The sequence below is a fragment of the Lissotriton vulgaris genome, chromosome 1_1, assembly GCF_964263255.1.
Source record: "Lissotriton vulgaris chromosome 1_1, aLisVul1.2, whole genome shotgun sequence".
Classification (NCBI taxonomy): domain Eukaryota; kingdom Metazoa; phylum Chordata; class Amphibia; order Caudata; family Salamandridae; genus Lissotriton; species Lissotriton vulgaris.
Window position 1 is genome coordinate 231097976 of NC_141685.1, and position 16570 is coordinate 231114545.

At 36.7% G+C, this 16570-nt stretch overlaps 19 non-coding genes across 19 annotated transcripts; all 19 read left to right on the plus strand.

Moving 5' to 3' along the window:
- The first annotated feature begins 159 nt into the window (after positions 1-159).
- On the plus strand, positions 160-231 carry TRNAD-GUC (transfer RNA aspartic acid (anticodon GUC)). The gene has a single exon. It is a non-coding gene; the product is annotated as a tRNA-Asp (tRNA).
- A 627-nt stretch (positions 232-858) lies between these two features.
- Positions 859-930, plus strand: TRNAD-GUC (transfer RNA aspartic acid (anticodon GUC)). Its single transcript has one exon. It is a non-coding gene; the product is annotated as a tRNA-Asp (tRNA).
- Positions 931-1555: 625 nt separating this feature from the next.
- On the plus strand, positions 1556-1627 carry TRNAD-GUC (transfer RNA aspartic acid (anticodon GUC)). The gene has a single exon. It is a non-coding gene; the product is annotated as a tRNA-Asp (tRNA).
- A 1326-nt stretch (positions 1628-2953) lies between these two features.
- On the plus strand, positions 2954-3025 carry TRNAD-GUC (transfer RNA aspartic acid (anticodon GUC)). The gene has a single exon. It is a non-coding gene; the product is annotated as a tRNA-Asp (tRNA).
- A 625-nt stretch (positions 3026-3650) lies between these two features.
- Positions 3651-3722, plus strand: TRNAD-GUC (transfer RNA aspartic acid (anticodon GUC)). Its single transcript has one exon. It is a non-coding gene; the product is annotated as a tRNA-Asp (tRNA).
- A 625-nt stretch (positions 3723-4347) lies between these two features.
- On the plus strand, positions 4348-4419 carry TRNAD-GUC (transfer RNA aspartic acid (anticodon GUC)). The gene has a single exon. It is a non-coding gene; the product is annotated as a tRNA-Asp (tRNA).
- Positions 4420-5741: 1322 nt separating this feature from the next.
- Positions 5742-5813, plus strand: TRNAD-GUC (transfer RNA aspartic acid (anticodon GUC)). Its single transcript has one exon. It is a non-coding gene; the product is annotated as a tRNA-Asp (tRNA).
- A 627-nt stretch (positions 5814-6440) lies between these two features.
- Positions 6441-6512, plus strand: TRNAD-GUC (transfer RNA aspartic acid (anticodon GUC)). The gene has a single exon. It is a non-coding gene; the product is annotated as a tRNA-Asp (tRNA).
- A 627-nt stretch (positions 6513-7139) lies between these two features.
- TRNAD-GUC (transfer RNA aspartic acid (anticodon GUC)) lies at positions 7140-7211 on the plus strand. Its single transcript has one exon. It is a non-coding gene; the product is annotated as a tRNA-Asp (tRNA).
- Positions 7212-7836: 625 nt separating this feature from the next.
- TRNAD-GUC (transfer RNA aspartic acid (anticodon GUC)) lies at positions 7837-7908 on the plus strand. The gene has a single exon. It is a non-coding gene; the product is annotated as a tRNA-Asp (tRNA).
- Positions 7909-9234: 1326 nt separating this feature from the next.
- Positions 9235-9306, plus strand: TRNAD-GUC (transfer RNA aspartic acid (anticodon GUC)). Its single transcript has one exon. It is a non-coding gene; the product is annotated as a tRNA-Asp (tRNA).
- A 625-nt stretch (positions 9307-9931) lies between these two features.
- Positions 9932-10003, plus strand: TRNAD-GUC (transfer RNA aspartic acid (anticodon GUC)). The gene has a single exon. It is a non-coding gene; the product is annotated as a tRNA-Asp (tRNA).
- Positions 10004-10630: 627 nt separating this feature from the next.
- Positions 10631-10702, plus strand: TRNAD-GUC (transfer RNA aspartic acid (anticodon GUC)). Its single transcript has one exon. It is a non-coding gene; the product is annotated as a tRNA-Asp (tRNA).
- A 625-nt stretch (positions 10703-11327) lies between these two features.
- TRNAD-GUC (transfer RNA aspartic acid (anticodon GUC)) lies at positions 11328-11399 on the plus strand. Its single transcript has one exon. It is a non-coding gene; the product is annotated as a tRNA-Asp (tRNA).
- Positions 11400-12024: 625 nt separating this feature from the next.
- On the plus strand, positions 12025-12096 carry TRNAD-GUC (transfer RNA aspartic acid (anticodon GUC)). Its single transcript has one exon. It is a non-coding gene; the product is annotated as a tRNA-Asp (tRNA).
- Positions 12097-12723: 627 nt separating this feature from the next.
- Positions 12724-12795, plus strand: TRNAD-GUC (transfer RNA aspartic acid (anticodon GUC)). Its single transcript has one exon. It is a non-coding gene; the product is annotated as a tRNA-Asp (tRNA).
- A 1324-nt stretch (positions 12796-14119) lies between these two features.
- Positions 14120-14191, plus strand: TRNAD-GUC (transfer RNA aspartic acid (anticodon GUC)). The gene has a single exon. It is a non-coding gene; the product is annotated as a tRNA-Asp (tRNA).
- A 625-nt stretch (positions 14192-14816) lies between these two features.
- TRNAD-GUC (transfer RNA aspartic acid (anticodon GUC)) lies at positions 14817-14888 on the plus strand. The gene has a single exon. It is a non-coding gene; the product is annotated as a tRNA-Asp (tRNA).
- A 627-nt stretch (positions 14889-15515) lies between these two features.
- Positions 15516-15587, plus strand: TRNAD-GUC (transfer RNA aspartic acid (anticodon GUC)). Its single transcript has one exon. It is a non-coding gene; the product is annotated as a tRNA-Asp (tRNA).
- The last annotated feature ends 983 nt before the right edge of the window (positions 15588-16570 follow it).

A 16570-nucleotide genomic window follows, 5' to 3' on the forward strand; every position in this document is an offset into this window, starting at 1 on the left:
ATTGTTTTTGGCTAGGAATTTCTGTATTGTAATAATTTAGGAAAAAAGATTACTTGTCCTAACCAAAAGCAGCAATTCTGCCTATTACAATACTGAGAATTGATCGAGGGCATGCCTTAACCCGAGGGAGGTGAGCACTGTTTAACTGAAGCCAATAAGTCCTCGTTAGTATAGTGGTCAGTATCCCCGCCTGTCACGCGGGAGACCGGGGTTCAATTCCCCGACGGGGAGGAGATTCCTTTTATTCACACAATTAAATAAAATGATGTACTTTCTAACATTGTAAAATATATCTGTCATTATCCTTGCCTATTCCGATTGAGAAAAAAGGTTGAATTCACTGATGGCCAAAATGCTTACTGATGTGTTAACTGAAATTCAGAATATGCTCTGAAGATTTCAGCATGCACAGGCGTACCATCAAAACCAATTTACGTCTACAATCTGTTGGAAAATGAGATGAAGCAGTGGTGAATCCTAGGCCGCTGTTCCACTCGATTGGCACGATTTACAAGTAGAATGACTGCTTTTGGTTAGTAGTGACCCCTGGTGGCTAATAGTTATAAGCTGCAAATGGTAAAGTGAGCTGATTATATATATATATATTTATATAAATATATATATTGATGAATAGAAAGATAGCTAGATAGACAGATCGATAGATATTTATTTCAATGAAATAATTTCTTCATAAAACTAATTGTTTTTGGCTAGGAATTTCTGTATTGTAATAATTTAGGAAAAAAGATTACTTGTCCTAACCAAAAGCAGCAATTCTGCCTATTACAATACTGAGAATTGATCGAGGGCATGCCTTAACCCCAGGGAGATGAGCACTGTTTAACTGAAGCCAATAAGTCCTCGTTAGTATAGTGGTCAGTATCCCCGCCTGTCACGCGGGAGACCGGGGTTCAATTCCCCGACGGGGAGGAGATTCCTTTTATTCACACAATTAAATAAAATGATGTACTTTCTAACATTGTAAAATATATCTGTCATTATCCTTGCCTATTCCGATTGAGAAAAAAGGTTGAATTCACTGATGGCCAAAATGCTTACTGATGTGTTAACTGAAATTCAGAATATGCTCTGAATATTTCAGCATGCACAGGCGTACCATCAAAACCAATTTACGTCTACAATCTGTTGGAAAATGAGATGAAGCAGTGGTGAATCCTAGGCCGCTGTTCCACTCGATTGGCACGATTTACAAGTAGAATGACTGCTTTTGGTTAGTAGTGACCCCTGGTGGCTAATAGTTATAAGCTGCAAATGGTAAAGTGAGCTGATTATATATATATATATATATAAATATATATATTGATGAATAGAAAGATAGCTAGATAGACAGATCGATAGATATTTATTTCAATGAAATAATTTCTTCATAAAACTAATTGTTTTTGGCTAGGAATTTCTGTATTGTAATAATTTAGGAAAAAAGATTACTTGTCCTAACCAAAAGCAGCAATTCTGCCTATTACAATACTGAGAATTGATCGAGGGCATGCCTTAACCCCAGGGAGGTGAGCACTGTTTAACTGAAGCCAATAAGTCCTCGTTAGTATAGTGGTCAGTATCCCCGCCTGTCACGCGGGAGACCGGGGTTCAATTCCCCGACGGGGAGGAGATTCCTTTTATTCACACAATTAAATAAAATGATGTACTTTCTAACATTGTAAAATATATCTGTCATTATCCTTGCCTATTCCGATTGAGAAAAAAGGTTGAATTCACTGATGGCCAAAATGCTTACTGATGTGTTAACTGAAATTCAGAATATGCTCTGAATATTTCAGCATGCACAGGCGTACCATCAAAACCAATTTACGTCTACAATCTGTTGGAAAATGAGATGAAGCAGTGGTGAATCCTAGGCCGCTGTTCCACTCGATTGGCACGATTTACAAGTAGAATGACTGCTTTTGGTTAGTAGTGACCCCTGGTGGCTAATAGTTATAAGCTGCAAATGGTAAAGTGAGCTGATTATATATATATATATATATATAAATATATATATTGATGAATAGAAAGATAGCTAGATAGACAGATCGATAGATATTTATTTCAATGAAATAATTTCTTCATAAAACTAATTGTTTTTGGCTAGGAATTTCTGTATTGTAATAATTTAGGAAAAAAGATTACTTGTCCTAACCAAAAGCAGCAATTCTGCCTATTACAATACTGAGAATTGATCGAGGGCATGCCTTAACCCCAGGGAGGTGAGCACTGTTTAACTGAAGCCAATAAGTCCTCGTTAGTTTAGTGGTCAGTATCCCCGCCTGTCACGCGGGAGACCGGGGTTCAATTCCCCGACGGGGAGGAGATTCCTTTTATTCACACAATTAAATAAAATGATGTACTTTCTAACATTGTAAAATATATCTGTCATTATCCTTGCCTATTCCGATTGAGAAAAAAGGTTGAATTCACTGATGGCCAAAATGCTTACTGATGTGTTAACTGAAATTCAGAATATGCTCTGAATATTTCAGCATGCACAGGCGTACCATCAAAACCAATTTACGTCTACAATCTGTTGGAAAATGAGATGAAGCAGTGGTGAATCCTAGGCCGCTGTTCCACTCGATTGGCACGATTTACAAGTAGAATGACTGCTTTTGGTTAGTAGTGACCCCTGGTGGCTAATAGTTATAAGCTGCAAATGGTAAAGTGAGCTGATTATATATATATATATTTATATAAATATATATATTGATGAATAGAAAGATAGCTAGATAGACAGATCGATAGATATTTATTTCAATGAAATAATTTCTTCATAAAACTAATTGTTTTTGGCTAGGAATTTCTGTATTGTAATAATTTAGGAAAAAAGATTACTTGTCCTAACCAAAAGCAGCAATTCTGCCTATTACAATACTGAGAATTGATCGAGGGCATGCCTTAACCCCAGGAAGGTGAGCACTGTTTAACTGAAGCCAATAAGTCCTCGTTAGTATAGTGGTCAGTATCCCCGCCTGTCACGCGGGAGACCGGGGTTCAATTCCCCGACGGGGAGGCGATTCCTTTTATTCACACAATTAAATAAAATGATGTACTTTCTAACATTGTAAAATATATCTGTCATTATCCTTGCCTATTCCGATTGAGAAAAAAGGTTGAATTCACTGATGGCCAAAATGCTTACTGATGTGTTAACTGAAATTCAGAATATGCTCTGAATATTTCAGCATGCACAGGCGTACCATCAAAACCAATTTACGTCTACAATCTGTTGGAAAATGAGATGAAGCAGTGGTGAATCCTAGGCCGCTGTTCCACTCGATTGGCACGATTTACAAGTAGAATGACTGCTTTTGGTTAGTAGTGACCCCTGGTGGCTAATAGTTATAAGCTGCAAATGGTAAAGTGAGCTGATTATATATATATATATATATAAATATATATATTGATGAATAGAAAGATAGCTAGATAGACAGATCGATAGATATTTATTTCAATGAAATAATTTCTTCATAAAACTAATTGTTTTTGGCTAGGAATTTCTGTATTGTAATAATTTAGGAAAAAAGATTACTTGTCCTAACCAAAAGCAGCAATTCTGCCTATTACAATACTGAGAATTGATCGAGGGCATGCCTTAACCCCAGGGAGGTGAGCACTGTTTAACTGAAGCCAATAAGTCCTCGTTAGTATAGTGGTCAGTATCCCCGCCTGTCACGCGGGAGACCGGGGTTCAATTCCCCGACGGGGAGGAGATTCCTTTTATTCACACAATTAAATAAAATGATGTACTTTCTAACATTGTAAAATATATCTGTCATTATCCTTGCCTATTCCGATTGAGAAAAAAGGTTGAATTCACTGATGGCCAAAATGCTTACTGATGTGTTAACTGAAATTCAGAATATGCTCTGAATATTTCAGCATGCACAGGCGTACCATCAAAACCAATTTACGTCTACAATCTGTTGGAAAATGAGATGAAGCAGTGGTGAATCCTAGGCCGCTGTTCCACTCAATTGGCACGATTTACAAGTAGAATGACTGCTTTTGGTTAGGAGTGACCCCTGGTGGCTAATAGTTATAAGCTGCAAATGGTAAAGTGAGCTGATTATATATATATATATATATAAATATATATATTGATGAATAGAAAGATAGCTAGATAGACAGATCGATAGATATTTATTTCAATGAAATAATTTCTTCATAAAACTAATTGTTTTTGGCTAGGAATTTCTGTATTGTAATAATTTAGGAAAAAAGATTACTTGTCCTAACCAAAAGCAGCAATTCTGCCTATTACAATACTGAGAATTGATCGAGGGCATGCCTTAACCCCAGGGAGATGAGCACTGTTTAACTGAAGCCAATAAGTCCTCGTTAGTATAGTGGTCAGTATCCCCGCCTGTCACGCGGGAGACCGGGGTTCAATTCCCCGACGGGGAGGAGATTCCTTTTATTCACACAATTAAATAAAATGATGTACTTTCTAACATTGTAAAATATATCTGTCATTATCCTTGCCTATTCCGATTGAGAAAAAAGGTTGAATTCACTGATGGCCAAAATGCTTACTGATGTGTTAACTGAAATTCAGAATATGCTCTGAATATTTCAGCATGCACAGGCGTACCATCAAAACCAATTTACGTCTACAATCTGTTGGAAAATGAGATGAAGCAGTGGTGAATCCTAGGCCGCTGTTCCACTCGATTGGCACGATTTACAAGTAGAATGACTGCTTTTGGTTAGTAGTGACCCCTGGTGGCTAATAGTTATAAGCTGCAAATGGTAAAGTGAGCTGATTATATATATATATATATATAAATATATATATTGATGAATAGAAAGATAGCTAGATAGACAGATCGATAGATATTTATTTCAATGAAATAATTTCTTCATAAAACTAATTGTTTTTGGCTAGGAATTTCTGTATTGTAATAATTTAGGAAAAAAGATTACTTGTCCTAACCAAAAGCAGCAATTCTGCCTATTACAATACTGAGAATTGATCGAGGGCATGCCTTAACCCCAGGGAGGTGAGCACTGTTTAACTGAAGCCAATAAGTCCTCGTTAGTATAGTGGTCAGTATCCCCGCCTGTCACGTGGGAGACCGGGGTTCAATTCCCCGACGGGGAGGAGATTCCTTTTATTCACACAATTAAATAAAATGATGTACTTTCTAACATTGTAAAATATATCTGTCATTATCCTTGCCTATTCCGATTGAGAAAAAAGGTTGAATTCACTGATGGCCAAAATGCTTACTGATGTGTTAACTGAAATTCAGAATATGCTCTGAATATTTCAGCATGCACAGGCGTACCATCAAAACCAATTTACGTCTACAATCTGTTGGAAAATGAGATGAAGCAGTGGTGAATCCTAGGCCGCTGTTCCACTCGATTGGCACGATTTACAAGTAGAATGACTGCTTTTGGTTAGTAGTGACCCCTGGTGGCTAATAGTTATAAGCTGCAAATGGTAAAGTGAGCTGATTATATATATATATATATATAAATATATATATTGATGAATAGAAAGATAGCTAGATAGACAGATCGATAGATATTTATTTCAATGAAATAATTTCTTCATAAAACTAATTGTTTTTGGCTAGGAATTTCTGTATTGTAATAATTTAGGAAAAAAGATTACTTGTCCTAACCAAAAGCAGCAATTCTGCCTATTACAATACTGAGAATTGATCGAGGGCATGCCTTAACCCGAGGGAGGTGAGCACTGTTTAACTGAAGCCAATAAGTCCTCGTTAGTATAGTGGTCAGTATCCCCGCCTGTCACGCGGGAGACCGGGGTTCAATTCCCCGACGGGGAGGAGATTCCTTTTATTCACACAATTAAATAAAATGATGTACTTTCTAACATTGTAAAATATATCTGTCATTATCCTTGCCTATTCCGATTGAGAAAAAAGGTTGAATTCACTGATGGCCAAAATGCTTACTGATGTGTTAACTGAAATTCAGAATATGCTCTGAATATTTCAGCATGCACAGGCGTACCATCAAAACCAATTTACGTCTACAATCTGTTGGAAAATGAGATGAAGCAGTGGTGAATCCTAGGCCGCTGTTCCACTCGATTGGCACGATTTACAAGTAGAATGACTGCTTTTGGTTAGTAGTGACCCCTGGTGGCTAATAGTTATAAGCTGCAAATGGTAAAGTGAGCTGATTATATATATATATATTTATATAAATATATATATTGATGAATAGAAAGATAGCTAGATAGACAGATCGATAGATATTTATTTCAATGAAATAATTTCTTCATAAAACTAATTGTTTTTGGCTAGGAATTTCTGTATTGTAATAATTTAGGAAAAAAGATTACTTGTCCTAACCAAAAGCAGCAATTCTGCCTATTACAATACTGAGAATTGATCGAGGGCATGCCTTAACCCCAGGGAGATGAGCACTGTTTAACTGAAGCCAATAAGTCCTCGTTAGTATAGTGGTCAGTATCCCCGCCTGTCACGCGGGAGACCGGGGTTCAATTCCCCGACGGGGAGGAGATTCCTTTTATTCACACAATTAAATAAAATGATGTACTTTCTAACATTGTAAAATATATCTGTCATTATCCTTGCCTATTCCGATTGAGAAAAAAGGTTGAATTCACTGATGGCCAAAATGCTTACTGATGTGTTAACTGAAATTCAGAATATGCTCTGAATATTTCAGCATGCACAGGCATACCATCAAAACCAATTTACGTCTACAATCTGTTGGAAAATGAGATGAAGCAGTGGTGAATCCTAGGCCGCTGTTCCACTCGATTGGCACGATTTACAAGTAGAATGACTGCTTTTGGTTAGTAGTGACCCCTGGTGGCTAATAGTTATAAGCTGCAAATGGTAAAGTGAGCTGATTATATATATATATATTTATATAAATATATATATTGATGAATAGAAAGATAGCTAGATAGACAGATCGATAGATATTTATTTCAATGAAATAATTTCTTCATAAAACTAATTGTTTTTGGCTAGGAATTTCTGTATTGTAATAATTTAGGAAAAAAGATTACTTGTCCTAACCAAAAGCAGCAATTCTGCCTATTACAATACTGAGAATTGATCGAGGGCATGCCTTAACCCCAGGGAGATGAGCACTGTTTAACTGAAGCCAATAAGTCCTCGTTAGTATAGTGGTCAGTATCCCCGCCTGTCACGCGGGAGACCGGGGTTCAATTCCCCGACGGGGAGGAGATTCCTTTTATTCACACAATTAAATAAAATGATGTACTTTCTAACATTGTAAAATATATCTGTCATTATCCTTGCCTATTCCGATTGAGAAAAAAGGTTGAATTCACTGATGGCCAAAATGCTTACTGATGTGTTAACTGAAATTCAGAATATGCTCTGAATATTTCAGCATGCACAGGCGTACCATCAAAACCAATTTACGTCTACAATCTGTTGGAAAATGAGATGAAGCAGTGGTGAATCCTAGGCCGCTGTTCCACTCGATTGGCACGATTTACAAGTAGAATGACTGCTTTTGGTTAGTAGTGACCCCTGGTGGCTAATAGTTATAAGCTGCAAATGGTAAAGTGAGCTGATTATATATATATATATATATAAATATATATATTGATGAATAGAAAGCTAGCTAGATAGACAGATCGATAGATATTTATTTCAATGAAATAATTTCTTCATAAAACTAATTGTTTTTGGCTAGGAATTTCTGTATTGTAATAATTTAGGAAAAAAGATTACTTGTCCTAACCAAAAGCAGCAATTCTGCCTATTACAATACTGAGAATTGATCGAGGGCATGCCTTAACCCCAGGGAGGTGAGCACTGTTTAACTGAAGCCAATAAGTCCTCGTTAGTATAGTGGTCAGTATCCCCGCCTGTCACGCGGGAGACCGGGGTTCAATTCCCCGACGGGGAGGAGATTCCTTTTATTCACACAATTAAATAAAATGATGTACTTTCTAACATTGTAAAATATATCTGTCATTATCCTTGCCTATTCCGATTGAGAAAAAAGGTTGAATTCACTGATGGCCAAAATGCTTACTGATGTGTTAACTGAAATTCAGAATATGCTCTGAATATTTCAGCATGCACAGGCGTACCATCAAAACCAATTTACGTCTACAATCTGTTGGAAAATGAGATGAAGCAGTGGTGAATCCTAGGCCGCTGTTCCACTCGATTGGCACGATTTACAAGTAGAATGACTGCTTTTGGTTAGTAGTGACCCCTGGTGGCTAATAGTTATAAGCTGCAAATGGTAAAGTGAGCTGATTATATATATATATATTTATATAAATATATATATTGATGAATAGAAAGATAGCTAGATAGACAGATCGATAGATATTTATTTCAATGAAATAATTTCTTCATAAAACTAATTGTTTTTGGCTAGGAATTTCTGTATTGTAATAATTTAGGAAAAAAGATTACTTGTCCTAACCAAAAGCAGCAATTCTGCCTATTACAATACTGAGAATTGATCGAGGGCATGCCTTAACCCCAGGGAGATGAGCACTGTTTAAGTGAAGCCAATAAGTCCTCGTTAGTATAGTGGTCAGTATCCCCGCCTGTCACGCGGGAGACCGGGGTTCAATTCCCCGACCGGGAGGAGATTCCTTTTATTCACACAATTAAATAAAATGATGTACTTTCTAACATTGTAAAATATATCTGTCATTATCCTTGCCTATTCCGATTGAGAAAAAAGGTTGAATTCACTGATGGCCAAAATGCTTACTGATGTGTTAACTGAAATTCAGAATATGCTCTGAATATTTCAGCATGCACAGGCGTACCATCAAAACCAATTTACGTCTACAATCTGTTGGAAAATGAGATGAAGCAGTGGTGAATCCTAGGCCGCTGTTCCACTCGATTGGCACGATTTACAAGTAGAATGACTGCTTTTGGTTAGTAGTGACCCCTGGTGGCTAATTGTTATAAGCTGCAAATGGTAAAGTGAGCTGATTATATATATATATATTTATATAAATATATATATTGATGAATAGAAAGATAGCTAGATAGACAGATCGATAGATATTTATTTCAATGAAATAATTTCTTCATAAAACTAATTGTTTTTGGCTAGGAATTTCTGTATTGTAATAATTTAGGAAAAAAGATTACTTGTCCTAACCAAAAGCAGCAATTCTGCCTATTACAATACTGAGAATTGATCGAGGGCATGCCTTAACCCCAGGGAGATGAGCACTGTTTAACTGAAGCCAATAAGTCCTCGTTAGTATAGTGGTCAGTATCCCCGCCTGTCACGCGGGAGACCGGGGTTCAATTCCCCGACGGGGAGGAGATTCCTTTTATTCACACAATTAAATAAAATGATGTACTTTCTAACATTGTAAAATATATCTGTCATTATCCTTGCCTATTCCGATTGAGAAAAAAGGTTGAATTCACTGATGGCCAAAATGCTTACTGATGTGTTAACTGAAATTCAGAATATGCTCTGAATATTTCAGCATGCACAGGCGTACCATCAAAACCAATTTACGTCTACAATCTGTTGGAAAATGAGATGAAGCAGTGGTGAATCCTAGGCCGCTGTTCCACTCGATTGGCACGATTTACAAGTAGAATGACTGCTTTTGGTTAGTAGTGACCCCTGGTGGCTAACAGTTATAAGCTGCAAATGGTAAAGTGAGCTGATTATATATATATATATATATAAATATATATATTGATGAATAGAAAGCTAGCTAGATAGACAGATCGATAGATATTTATTTCAATGAAATAATTTCTTCATAAAACTAATTGTTTTTGGCTAGGAATTTCTGTATTGTAATAATTTAGGAAAAAAGATTACTTGTCCTAACCAAAAGCAGCAATTCTGCCTATTACAATACTGAGAATTGATCGAGGGCATGCCTTAACCCCAGGGAGGTGAGCACTGTTTAACTGAAGCCAATAAGTCCTCGTTAGTATAGTGGTCAGTATCCCCGCCTGTCACGCGGGAGACCGGGGTTCAATTCCCCGACGGGGAGGAGATTCCTTTTATTCACACAATTAAATAAAATGATGTACTTTCTAACATTGTAAAATATATCTGTCATTATCCTTGCCTATTCCGATTGAGAAAAAAGGTTGAATTCACTGATGGCCAAAATGCTTACTGATGTGTTAACTGAAATTCAGAATATGCTCTGAATATTTCAGCATGCACAGGCGTACCATCAAAACCAATTTACGTCTACAATCTGTTGGAAAATGAGATGAAGCAGTGGTGAATCCTAGGCCGCTGTTCCACTCGATTGGCACGATTTACAAGTAGAATGACTGCTTTTGGTTAGTAGTGACCCCTGGTGGCTAATAGTTATAAGCTGCAAATGGTAAAGTGAGCTGATTATATATATATATATTTATATAAATATATATATTGATGAATAGAAAGATAGCTAGATAGACAGATCGATAGATATTTATTTCAATGAAATAATTTCTTCATAAAACTAATTGTTTTTGGCTAGGAATTTCTGTATTGTAATAATTTAGGAAAAAAGATTACTTGTCCTAACCAAAAGCAGCAATTCTGCCTATTACAATACTGAGAATTGATCGAGGGCATGCCTTAACCCCAGGGAGATGAGCACTGTTTAACTGAAGCCAATAAGTCCTCGTTAGTATAGTGGTCAGTATCCCCGCCTGTCACGCGGGAGACCGGGGTTCAATTCCCCGACGGGGAGGAGATTCCTTTTATTCACACAATTAAATAAAATGATGTACTTTCTAACATTGTAAAATATATCTGTCATTATCTTTGCCTATTCCGATTGAGAAAAAAGGTTGAATTCACTGATGGCCAAAATGCTTACTGATGTGTTAACTGAAATTCAGAATATGCTCTGAATATTTCAGCATGCACAGGCGTACCATCAAAACCAATTTACGTCTACAATCTGTTGGAAAATGAGATGAAGCAGTGGTGAATCCTAGGCCGCTGTTCCACTCGATTGGCACGATTTACAAGTAGAATGACTGCTTTTGGTTAGTAGTGACCCCTGGTGGCTAATAGTTATAAGCTGCAAATGGTAAAGTGAGCTGATTATATATATATATATATATAAATATATATATTGATGAATAGAAAGATAGCTAGATAGACAGATCGATAGATATTTATTTCAATGAAATAATTTCTTCATAAAACTAATTGTTTTTGGCTAGGAATTTCTGTATTGTAATAATTTAGGAAAAAAGATTACTTGTCCTAACCAAAAGCAGCAATTCTGCCTATTACAATACTGAGAATTGATCGAGGGCATGCCTTAACCCCAGGGAGGTGAGCACTGTTTAACTGAAGCCAATAAGTCCTCGTTAGTATAGTGGTCAGTATCCCCGCCTGTCACGCGGGAGACCGGGGTTCAATTCCCCGACGGGGAGGAGATTCCTTTTATTCACACAATTAAATAAAATGATGTACTTTCTAACATTGTAAAATATATCTGTCATTATCTTTGCCTATTCCGATTGAGAAAAAAGGTTGAATTCACTGATGGCCAAAATGCTTACTGATGTGTTAACTGAAATTCAGAATATGCTCTGAATATTTCAGCATGCACAGGCGTACCATCAAAACCAATTTACGTCTACAATCTGTTGGAAAATGAGATGAAGCAGTGGTGAATCCTAGGCCGCTGTTCCACTCGATTGGCACGATTTACAAGTAGAATGACTGCTTTTGGTTAGTAGTGACCCCTGGTGGCTAATAGTTATAAGCTGCAAATGGTAAAGTGAGCTGATTATATATATATATATATATAAATATATATATTGATGAATAGAAAGATAGCTAGATAGACAGATCGATAGATATTTATTTCAATGAAATAATTTCTTCATAAAACTAATTGTTTTTGGCTAGGAATTTCTGTATTGTAATAATTTAGGAAAAAAGATTACTTGTCCTAACCAAAAGCAGCAATTCTGCCTATTACAATACTGAGAATTGATCGAGGGCATGCCTTAACCCCAGGGAGGTGAGCACTGTTTAACTGAAGCCAATAAGTCCTCGTTAGTATAGTGGTCAGTATCCCCGCCTGTCACGCGGGAGACCGGGGTTCAATTCCCCGACGGGGAGGAGATTCCTTTTATTCACACAATTAAATAAAATGATGTACTTTCTAACATTGTAAAATATATCTGTCATTATCCTTGCCTATTCCGATTGAGAAAAAAGGTTGAATTCACTGATGGCCAAAATGCTTACTGATGTGTTAACTGAAATTCAGAATATGCTCTGAATATTTCAGCATGCACAGGCGTACCATCAAAACCAATTTACGTCTACAATCTGTTGGAAAATGAGATGAAGCAGTGGTGAATCCTAGGCCGCTGTTCCACTCGATTGGCACGATTTACAAGTAGAATGACTGCTTTTGGTTAGTAGTGACCCCTGGTGGCTAATAGTTATAAGCTGCAAATGGTAAAGTGAGCTGATTATATATATATATATTTATATAAATATATATATTGATGAATAGAAAGATAGCTAGATAGACAGATCGATAGATATTTATTTCAATGAAATAATTTCTTCATAAAACTAATTGTTTTTGGCTAGGAATTTCTGTATTGTAATAATTTAGGAAAAAAGATTACTTGTCCTAACCAAAAGCAGCAATTCTGCCTATTACAATACTGAGAATTGATCGAGGGCATGCCTTAACCCCAGGGAGATGAGCACTGTTTAACTGAAGCCAATAAGTCCTCGTTAGTATAGTGGTCAGTATCCCCGCCTGTCACGCGGGAGACCGGGGTTCAATTCCCCGACGGGGAGGAGATTCCTTTTATTCACACAATTAAATAAAATGATGTACTTTCTAACATTGTAAAATATATCTGTCATTATCCTTGCCTATTCCGATTGAGAAAAAAGGTTGAATTCACTGATGGCCAAAATGCTTACTGATGTGTTAACTGAAATTCAGAATATGCTCTGAATATTTCAGCATGCACAGGCGTACCATCAAAACCAATTTACGTCTACAATCTGTTGGAAAATGAGATGAAGCAGTGGTGAATCCTAGGCCGCTGTTCCACTCGATTGGCACGATTTACAAGTAGAATGACTGCTTTTGGTTAGTAGTGACCCCTGGTGGCTAATAGTTATAAGCTGCAAATGGTAAAGTGAGCTGATTATATATATATATATTTATATAAATATATATATTGATGAATAGAAAGATAGCTAGATAGACAGATCGATAGATATTTATTTCAATGAAATAATTTCTTCATAAAACTAATTGTTTTTGGCTAGGAATTTCTGTATTGTAATAATTTAGGAAAAAAGATTACTTGTCCTAACCAAAAGCAGCAATTCTGCCTATTACAATACTGAGAATTGATCGAGGGCATGCCTTAACCCCAGGGAGATGAGCACTGTTTAACTGAAGCCAATAAGTGCTCGTTAGTATAGTGGTCAGTATCCCCGCCTGTCACGCGGGAGACCGGGGTTCAATTCCCCGACGGGGAGGAGATTCCTTTTATTCACACAATTAAATAAAATGATGTACTTTCTAACATTGTAAAATATATCTGTCATTATCTTTGCCTATTCCGATTGAGAAAAAAGGTTGAATTCACTGATGGCCAAAATGCTTACTGATGTGTTAACTGAAATTCAGAATATGCTCTGAATATTTCAGCATGCACAGGCGTACCATCAAAACCAATTTACGTCTACAATCTGTTGGAAAATGAGATGAAGCAGTGGTGAATCCTAGGCCGCTGTTCCACTCGATTGGCACGATTTACAAGTAGAATGACTGCTTTTGGTTAGTAGTGACCCCTGGTGGCTAATAGTTATAAGCTGCAAATGGTAAAGTGAGCTGATTATATATATATATATATATAAATATATATATTGATGAATAGAAAGATAGCTAGATAGACAGATCGATAGATATTTATTTCAATGAAATAATTTCTTCATAAAACTAATTGTTTTTGGCTAGGAATTTCTGTATTGTAATAATTTAGGAAAAAAGATTACTTGTCCTAACCAAAAGCAGCAATTCTGCCTATTACAATACTGAGAATTGATCGAGGGCATGCCTTAACCCCAGGGAGGTGAGCACTGTTTAACTGAAGCCAATAAGTCCTCGTTAGTATAGTGGTCAGTATCCCCGCCTGTCACGCGGGAGACCGGGGTTCAATTCCCCGACGGGGAGGAGATTCCTTTTATTCACACAATTAAATAAAATGATGTACTTTCTAACATTGTAAAATATATCTGTCATTATCTTTGCCTATTCCGATTGAGAAAAAAGGTTGAATTCACTGATGGCCAAAATGCTTACTGATGTGTTAACTGAAATTCAGAATATGCTCTGAATATTTCAGCATGCACAGGCGTACCATCAAAACCAATTTACGTCTACAATCTGTTGGAAAATGAGATGAAGCAGTGGTGAATCCTAGGCCGCTGTTCCACTCGATTGGCACGATTTACAAGTAGAATGACTGCTTTTGGTTAGTAGTGACCCCTGGTGGCTAATAGTTATAAGCTGCAAATGGTAAAGTGAGCTGATTATATATATATATATATATAAATATATATATTGATGAATAGAAAGATAGCTAGATAGACAGATCGATAGATATTTATTTCAATGAAATAATTTCTTCATAAAACTAATTGTTTTTGGCTAGGAATTTCTGTATTGTAATAATTTAGGAAAAAAGATTACTTGTCCTAACCAAAAGCAGCAATTCTGCCTATTACAATACTGAGAATTGATCGAGGGCATGCCTTAACCCCAGGGAGGTGAGCACTGTTTAACTGAAGCCAATAAGTCCTCGTTAGTATAGTGGTCAGTATCCCCGCCTGTCACGCGGGAGACCGGGGTTCAATTCCCCGACGGGGAGGAGATTCCTTTTATTCACACAATTAAATAAAATGATGTACTTTCTAACATTGTAAAATATATCTGTCATTATCCTTGCCTATTCCGATTGAGAAAAAAGGTTGAATTCACTGATGGCCAAAATGCTTACTGATGTGTTAACTGAAATTCAGAATATGCTCTGAATATTTCAGCATGCACAGGCGTACCATCAAAACCAATTTACGTCTACAATCTGTTGGAAAATGAGATGAAGCAGTGGTGAATCCTAGGCCGCTGTTCCACTCGATTGGCACGATTTACAAGTAGAATGACTGCTTTTGGTTAGTAGTGACCCCTGGTGGCTAATAGTTATAAGCTGCAAATGGTAAAGTGAGCTGATTATATATATATATATTTATATAAATATATATATTGATGAATAGAAAGATAGCTAGATAGACAGATCGATAGATATTTATTTCAATGAAATAATTTCTTCATAAAACTAATTGTTTTTGGCTAGGAATTTCTGTATTGTAATAATTTAGGAAAAAAGATTACTTGTCCTAACCAAAAGCAGCAATTCTGCCTATTACAATACTGAGAATTGATCGAGGGCATGCCTTAACCCCAGGGAGATGAGCACTGTTTAACTGAAGCCAATAAGTCCTCGTTAGTATAGTGGTCAGTATCCCCGCCTGTCACGCGGGAGACCGGGGTTCAATTCCCCGACGGGGAGGAGATTCCTTTTATTCACACAATTAAATAAAATGATGTACTTTCTAACATTGTAAAATATATCTGTCATTATCCTTGCCTATTCCGATTGAGAAAAAAGGTTGAATTCACTGATGGCCAAAATGCTTACTGATGTGTTAACTGAAATTCAGAATATGCTCTGAATATTTCAGCATGCACAGGCGTACCATCAAAACCAATTTACGTCTACAATCTGTTGGAAAATGAGATGAAGCAGTGGTGAATCCTAGGCCGCTGTTCCACTCGATTGGCACGATTTACAAGTAGAATGACTGCTTTTGGTTAGTAGTGACCCCTGGTGGCTAATAGTTATAAGCTGCAAATGGTAAAGTGAGCTGATTATATATATATATATTTATATAAATATATATATTGATGAATAGAAAGATAGCTAGATAGACAGATCGATAGATATTTATTTCAATGAAATAATTTCTTCATAAAACTAATTGTTTTTGGCTAGGAATTTCTGTATTGTAATAATTTAGGAAAAAAGATTACTTGTCCTAACCAAAAGCAGCAATTCTGCCTATTACAATACTGAGAATTGATCGAGGGCATGCCTTAACCCCAGGGAGGTGAGCACTGTTTAACTGAAGCCAATAAGTCCTCGTTAGTATAGTGGTCAGTATCCCTGCCTGTCACGCGGGAGACCGGGGTTCAATTCCCCGACGGGGAGGAGATTCCTTTTATTCACACAATTAAATAAAATGATGTACTTTCTAACATTGTAAAATATATCTGTCATTATCCTTGCCTATTCCGATTGAGAAAAAAGGTTGAATTCACTGATGGCCAAAATGCTTACTGATGTGTTAACTGAAATTCAGAATATGCTCTGAATATTTCAGCATGCACAGGCGTACCATCAAAACCAATTTACGTCTACAATCTGTTGGAAAATGAGATGAAGCAGTGGTGAATCCTAGGCCGCTGTTCCACTCGATTGGCACGATTTACAAG